Raw genomic sequence first — 7,965 nt, forward strand, 5'->3', positions numbered from 1 at the left:
CCCTCTGTGTGCACTAATCTGCCTCATCCCTCGTGTTGACCCTCTTAGGATCTCTTGTGTACACTTTTATCTGCCGCCAGCTGTCCGCACGCTTCCATTGTTTCATGTGTGCACGTCCCTGCTTCCTTGTATGTGCACACCTCTATCCCTTCTCTCTTTGTGCATGCTACTGTCATAAGAACGGATGTGGTACAGGTAGGCTGTTTTTTATTTATTTATTAGTTTTCACTTTTATATAGCTCTAACTTTACCCACAGGTATCAGAGCGCTTTAAATCAGCATGCTTATAACAAGCAATTCTACCACTCTATATTACTGCCAACTTAGCTTAGCATAAGCAAAAGCTAACCATTCACAAACAATGTTTATATACCAATTGCAAATTTAAAAAAAATGAATGCAAAGGATTGTCATTTACAATACCAGTAACTCAAACTTTAATGCTGCGAGACCTATTGCATTGTAAATGCTTGTTTTTATTCCAGCTGGTATGCAGCATTTTTTGCATATTATTATTATTTTTTTTTACCCAGGGCTTCCTTTAGGATCTAGGGGCCAGTGGGCCTGGGGAGTCAGGGTATCCCTATCCTGCTCCCTTAAAGTATTTGACTTATTTTTCTTCAGGACAGGGGACTAAGTCCCAGAGTTCGGTAAATGCTGCCAGCATCATTTTTCTCATTGTTATTGTGTAGGCATTGCCTATTCTTGATATAAAATGCTGTCATGATCTAGTTGGCTTGTTGGTGGGAATCAGACATGCTAAAACACAAGTCTTAAAGAATCAGCCTTAAATGCATGCCTCAGAGTCACTCTATGTGCCACATGGAATTCCAGAGGTTTTAAAAATGTACACCCCAGGTTTGTGAGAAAAAGGCACAGTAACTACATCATTCTGTTCCACTCTTTGTTCTCCATTTTCCAGAGTACTCGATATATTGTCATCTAGGTCCAGCGTTTTCATACCAGCCCCATCACTGACAACATTTACAAAAATATGAAGGTCTGTGGTAAAAGTGGGTAAGGGAAATAGGTTAAGCGAGAAATCAAATATATTAAGGGAGGGATGAAGCATGTAGTGAATCTCTATAAGACAAATAGATATCTTAAATAAATTGCATTGAGTGTGAATTCTAACTGGACATACCTTAACACTATCGTTTTATAGCCAACTCTGTGTCTCTTCCTGCACAAATCGATCCTGTCTGAAATGCAGGCACTCTTGCACCAAGGATGCCTGCTTGGGTGTATCTTGATAGATGTGAAACATGCTTCCCCTCTCGTTCACGCGGTGCAGAGCAGCAAGTTGTCTAGCAGCGTTGCGTTGCTTGAAAGCCCATGGTATGCTGCTATGTTATTCTCTGTATCCAGAAAAGAACAGTGATCCTAAACTCATAATGAGGACACCTATGTGTGTTCCTCCATATTGCTGGTCAGGTTCAGGATTTCACACAGTCAGGCAAAGTCTTAGGCTTCTGCACTTAGATTAAAATGATACCAGGGCAGAAAATTAAATCAGTATATTGTATATGCATGCAGCTGGGCAAATAGTACGGGGGGACATACCAGTTTATCATGGAGGGGAAAATATCTTCCCATTAGAAGGTATAACTGATAATCCAAGATTGAATGGTCTTTGTACAACATGGAAGAGTTTGTGGCTTTCTGGGAATCATAGTTCAGTGTCACATCAGCCACAGTGAGGTCTGTGTTGATCATAGAGACCTGTGTCACTGAGTCCATGATGAACACAGAGACCTGTGCTGTCATGAATACAATGTCCTTAAAGTCCAGAGATAGTGGAATCAGTAGTGACAATTTAGAATATTCTAACAAGTACAACATCCGGTTGTACTTTCAAAACTGAACATTGTACTAAGATAACACATGTCAGATCTATTTCAACTGATTCAGGAACAAGGACGACAAAACATCTGATCAGCTCTCTGTGTCCTTTGGCTTTCTAGGAAATGTTAGATTTTCAATACAATGCAATTTAAACTGAATTATGTTCAGGCATCACTTTTGTCACAGAAAGACAAACAATGAGGGGAAATGTGTCTGTTCCCTCCACAAGTAGAAGGTCCTCTAACAAAACACTGTATTCTTGAATACATTCCATGATCTCTGTAAAAACATGTGTCATGGGATGTCGTGGTCAATTAGGACACTTACTTGGGGTAAGAATGTGAGCTGGTCTCACAAAACATATGAATTTCAATTATTGATGTACGCCATTCTTGCAGTGACACGTGTTCCACATCCACATGCATAATTATGATATATGCATGTTGTTTTTTTTTTTTTCTGATTCTCAAAATATGTCTAGGCACCCCCCTTTGATACAATCTTAGTTTTTTTTACAGGTTTAAAGGAAACCTAACTTAGGTAGAGAATGACACAGGTCACCCTACATAGTGGTAGTATCTAAACCAGAAGTGGTTAGATGGGAGCCCTAGTGCCTTTATCCTGATGAATGCCACAGACCCTTTGGGCAGAAACATGTTGATGACACTAGTTTTGATGGGGTACAAGTTCCCCATATCCCCAAATAAATTTTTAATATTGTGTAAACACCTGATAAATACATGTATGTTGGTGTTTATATTGGTTTTTAAGCTATCACTTTATCACAAGCCCCCACTTATATATTAGAAGTGTCTCACTGTCTACAAGTGTAGGCCCTCTCTCTACCAAACACAGTTTCTAGAGAGCGAGGACTACCAATGATGAAGCAAGACACCTGGTGGTGTGTGAGGACATTCCTTCACATTTTTTGAGATGCCCAGCACCCCACTAATTAGTGCCTAGTGCTTGTCAGTTCAAGTGGAATTAACATTTTTTTCAGGGTATCATCTTTTTGTGTGTGCATAGGTAAAAAAAACAACATAATCTTTCACCAGCAAATGTCCTTTTATGCTCTGGCTTGGGTACTCAGGGCCAATTAATATGGGAGTGTTGTCGCGGACATGAGAGTGGCAGAATTCCTCTACTCAGGGGATAATATAGTTGAAGAAATTCAGCTAGTGGATTTTACTCCGTAATTAGACTTTGCCCTGGAACTGGAGGCTTTGCAATTCCCTGCAAACTCTAAATGTGGCCCTTAATTATACTAAAAGGACAAACAGAGGCCAGTCTAGTCCTTTTATAATGTGTATATTACAAAGCCATATAGGGCATTACTTCATAAGTAGCACAACACACCATTCAAGAATTATTGGGAAAAATGGAACGTAGCTCTAAAACATTGACAAAACAAATAAAAAAACATAGATACCAAAATTGGGATATAATGTTTTCCTTACCCGTAAATGCTAGGGAATACATAAGAAAGAGAAGACAGAGATATAAGAAATGTAGAACAAAGTTTTATACTTTGATGAAATGCATAGAATTCTTAGGCATTACATTGATATCATGAATGCACTTAAATATACACACTTGAAAAAAATAGAAGATTATATAGGGAAACAAATCTGATTTTGTCTACAAACATATAAGGATAATTTTGAAAAGAAAGAGTAGAAAATGCAGGGAGAGATGTAATAAAAAATGGAAGTGTCTTTACCGGGCCGCTGGCCACATAGTAGAAAATCTCTGCTATTTACCCAGTAGCCAGCAAATTTGTACATGATCTCTGCTGTTTAGCCAGCTATAGACTAAGTAGTAGATATGATGTACAATTTGACCAGCGGACGGATAAATAGTGTAAAGGAGGTCTTTATTTAGCAGGGCATGGAAAAAAAAGGATTCCAGACAATGGTAGTGGGGTGACCATGTTGCTATGGGGATGCAACATGTGTGAACCGTTTGAAAATAGGTGCGTATGCAAATGTGCAATAGATTGTATGGATTAAGCTAAGCTGTTTACATATACAAAAAATTAAATCAATTTTGAAAGAAAATATTTATGCTATTTTTATATTCAAATATGACATGTAGAAATCAAATATTCAGGATATGGCACATATATGTTTTGTGAATCAGTTAGGGAGTATTTGGCTATCAACAAAGTATTTTGAGTATGATTTTAAGGCATATTACATAAATGCTTTATCCATTCATGAAAATGTATTGTTTTTAATGGTTTTGTTGATCATTATTTTAGAGCTGGGATCCTTTTGGGCTTCTTATGGAAGGCCTTTCGCTAGCTTTGGGCTGCTTCTTATAGGAGATTGTGCTTGCTTAGTATTTCAAATCTGGCAACACAGCAGCAGTTATCAAGTAGCAGAAAACAGGGAATGCAGACATATAGGTAGTTTCTGGGTTCCAGAGGGAGGGACATGTAGAATAGGTCATTTGGATTTGAGTTTAGGGAGGTTATGAGCACTTGAAGGAACACAATTGAGTGAGACACTGTATTGAGGATTCTGTTGAATGGGAAAGTGAAAGCATAGGACTTTGAAGTAATGCATCTGGGTGATGCACAGCAGGAGTTCCCTCTGCTGCCTGTGAAGAAACACACTTTTTCATACTATTTACCCAGTAGAGTAGGTTCACAGCATTGAAGCTTTTTGGTCCTATGTCTTGAGTGTTCCCTTAAACCACCCAACATTTTAGTCACCTGCACAATACATGTGGTGACTGGTTGTTTTGATTTTTAACTTATTAAGCAGTGTTTTAAGTGGGCATCATCCTGTCTCCAATGTGCCCTCATTTCTGCGCTTGACATTGCTGTCTCAGGTAAATAAAGGAATATTAATACTGTGCCTTGGGAAAACCAATGAAAAATCTCTAGTAACAAAAATATTTTCTATAATGGATGCCTGGATGTTCCTTCTACAGGAATGTAGGTTTGGGCCATCCCCCTTGAACAAATAAACCAAGTCCAGCAGTACTTCCAAGTTTCTCCGGCAGGTCGATCTCTAAATCTGTCTGCCAGGCCAATCGTAGTTTAGAATAGGCGGCCATCCGCTCAGCCAGTGTGATATGATACAGGTTTGTGATAAGTTTGTTCGAAGACTTCGCTGTGACTATGTATTCGTACGTCACGACTGTTGGTGGCTCTGCCATGTCCTCACCGAGCTGGTCCTTAGGGCTTGTCGCACTCTATGAAATTGAAAGCGTGGGAGCAACATCGTCCCAGCCCCCTCCCGCGGGGTCAGGTCATCCCATGTACAAACCTTATCGCTCACAAAGAGATCCCCCATTTTAGTCACATTCAATTCAGACAGGGCAGCAAGTACCCCTTTATCTCTGCATGGACCCAGCCACGAGCACCAAGCCAATTTCGCCTCCGGAGCGTACAACAGGGAACAGGCCTGGGCATCCATTAAGTGGTACCACGAGTGCGTCACAACGTTCATAGAATCTAGTATTCCCGTTTGGCGATCTCTAGGCCATGACATCAAAGCAGGGAGCAGGGCTGGAGACGCCACCAGAGTTTCAATCCGTATGTGCGGGGCCTCCGCTGGTCCGTGAATCCAGCCATATGCATGTGCTCCCTGAGCAGCACGATAGTACAGCTCCAAGTCTGGAGCATGTAGTCCTCTGGACTCGTACAGTCGAGTCAAAATATCCCAAGCAACTCTGGGCTTTTTCCGTTTTACTCAATACCATAGGAATGGTGCTAAATAAGAATAGGAATCCAGGTAAAACCACCATTTTCAATAATGAAATACGACCCAGTAAGGACAAGGGCAGCCCAATCCACCTATCAACGTCGTCTTCTAGCTTAGAGATCGCCACTCCATAATTTTCCCGGAGTATTATATCGGGGTCCGTATGCAGCTTGATGCCCAGGTAGCGGACCGAGTCAGTAGTCCACTGTATGGGGTAATCTGGGTCAATTCTCGCATTGGCGGAAGTTATAGGGAACATAACAGACTTTCCCCAATTCACACTAATCTCAGACAGGGAACCAAACAGCACCACTTCCTGCAAAACCACTGATAGATTGTCCTCCGGGTGCCTCACGTACAACAGAGTATCATCTGCATATGTGGACACGATCAGGTGGTACGTGGGAAACCCAATGCCCCGGTGGCCTTGGTACTCGCGCAACGCACAGGCCAAAGGTTCCGCCACTAGGGTATATAATAGGGGGACAGTGGACAACCCTGCCTTATGCCATGTTCCACCGGGAAGGGGTCTGTCGTAATGGAGCCTATCCGGACCCTAGCCGTAGGGGAAGCTTACAGCGTGTTTCAAAAGTTGCAGAAAGAGCTCACCCACCCCCATGCGGCGTAGCACTGACCAAAGAAAAGGCCACTCGACGGAATCGAAGGCCTTCTCCATGTCTAGGAAAACTGCCACTGCAGGGACATCTAATCTTGTATGCTGGAATGCTGTAAACACCATCCGAAGATTGTAGGTCAGATTGCGTCCTGGGACAAAACCCACCTGCTCAGGAGCCACAAGAATCGGGATCAGTGGGCTGAGGCGGTTCGCAATGATTTTAGCAAATATCTTTGCACCCACATTAAGCAGCGACAGCGGCCTATATGAAGCGCAATCATCAGGGGGCTTCCCATGTTTAAGTATGGTCACTATTATAGCTTCCCTCATTGTCGGTGGCATCTCCTCTGCCTCCACCATCTCTTCAACTAGCATCAGTAGCTTAGGTATAAAGATCTCAGAAAACGTTTTGTAGAAGGAGGCCGGAAAGCCGTCACTGCCAGGAGCGCTCCTGGCCTTCATCGACAACAGAGCCCAGACTACTTCCTCCCTCTCGAACGGACGGACGGATCAGAAACTCTCTATGCGTATTTGTCAATCCAGGTAGTTGGATATGCGTCAAATATTCTAAGATTCGTTCTTCAGAAGCAGGCCCTCTAGAGGCATATAGCGCAGCATAATATTCACTGAACCGTGCTGCCACCTGTTCATCATTTAATTCCTCCTCCACACTCTCACCACTCAATTTGGGCACCCTCGTGTCCTGACGATGCTGTCACGCTAGCTGTGCCACCAAAGCACCCGGTCGCTCCTCCTCTCCATAGGACCTAGCTATGGCGTATTTCCCCAAATGCTTCACTTCAACATCCTCGTGATACTCGCGAAGAGTTCGCGCCAGTTCACTAGTCAGCTCCTCAGAAGGATCACGCAGCCGGCGCATTTCGATATCTTTCAATCTGGTTTCTAAAAGGGAGAGTCTAGCACGTATCGACTTTAGGACCCCTGCTTGCAATAGCCAGGCCGCGCATGTAAGCTTTGAAGGCCTCCCATACCGTGAGGAAGGAGTCCACCGAACCAACGTTTTCCTCAAAGAACCTCTCGGCTGCAGTCGCCAGTTCCTCCCGGAAAACCGCATCTTGTAACGCATATGGAGGTAATCGCCAAATAAACGGAGGGGGTCGGGATGTCAACGCTTCCACCTTGACGAGAACAGGGAAGTGGTCTAAGTACGTACGGGGTAATGTCACACACAACAATCACTTAAAAAGGAGCGGAACCGGAAACAGCCAATAATCTATTCTCGTGTGTATGCTGCGTTGCGCTGAATAGTGCGTGTAACCACCTCGTGCCGGATTTCGAGCCCTCCAGACATCTCGCAGTCCCAAACTAGTCATCTCAGCCTCTAGTGTACGTGCAGAACACGACGGTCTGCGATCAGGGCCGTCCGATCTATCCAGGACAGGGTGTCTTACCATGTTAAAGTCACCCCCCCATAATACGTGACCCCCACAGTGTTCCCTTATCTTGGTTGCCAAATTCAGATAAAAGGAAGGGCAGTCATAGTTCGGCCCATACGAGTTGACCACATGCAAAGACATGCCCTTACCCTCACATTTGGTGATGGTGTATCTCCCTTCCGGATCTGTGACCTCCTGCGCGATTGTCAAGCTGGACTTAGGGTTCACCCATGTTAGGACTCCACGCGCGTGTGATGTGAAACCTGCAGCGTGTACATGCCTGTGGAGTCCCCTGTAAGTTAGCGTTGGGCTATCAGGTCTTAGGTGTGTCTCCGGAAGCAGTGCAAGGTCAATAGTGTGACTTGAGAGGTATTGTAGAACCCTCCTGACCTTC

This window comes from Lissotriton helveticus, chromosome 8 (genome assembly GCF_964261635.1).
Source record: "Lissotriton helveticus chromosome 8, aLisHel1.1, whole genome shotgun sequence".
Classification (NCBI taxonomy): Eukaryota; Metazoa; Chordata; class Amphibia; order Caudata; family Salamandridae; genus Lissotriton; species Lissotriton helveticus.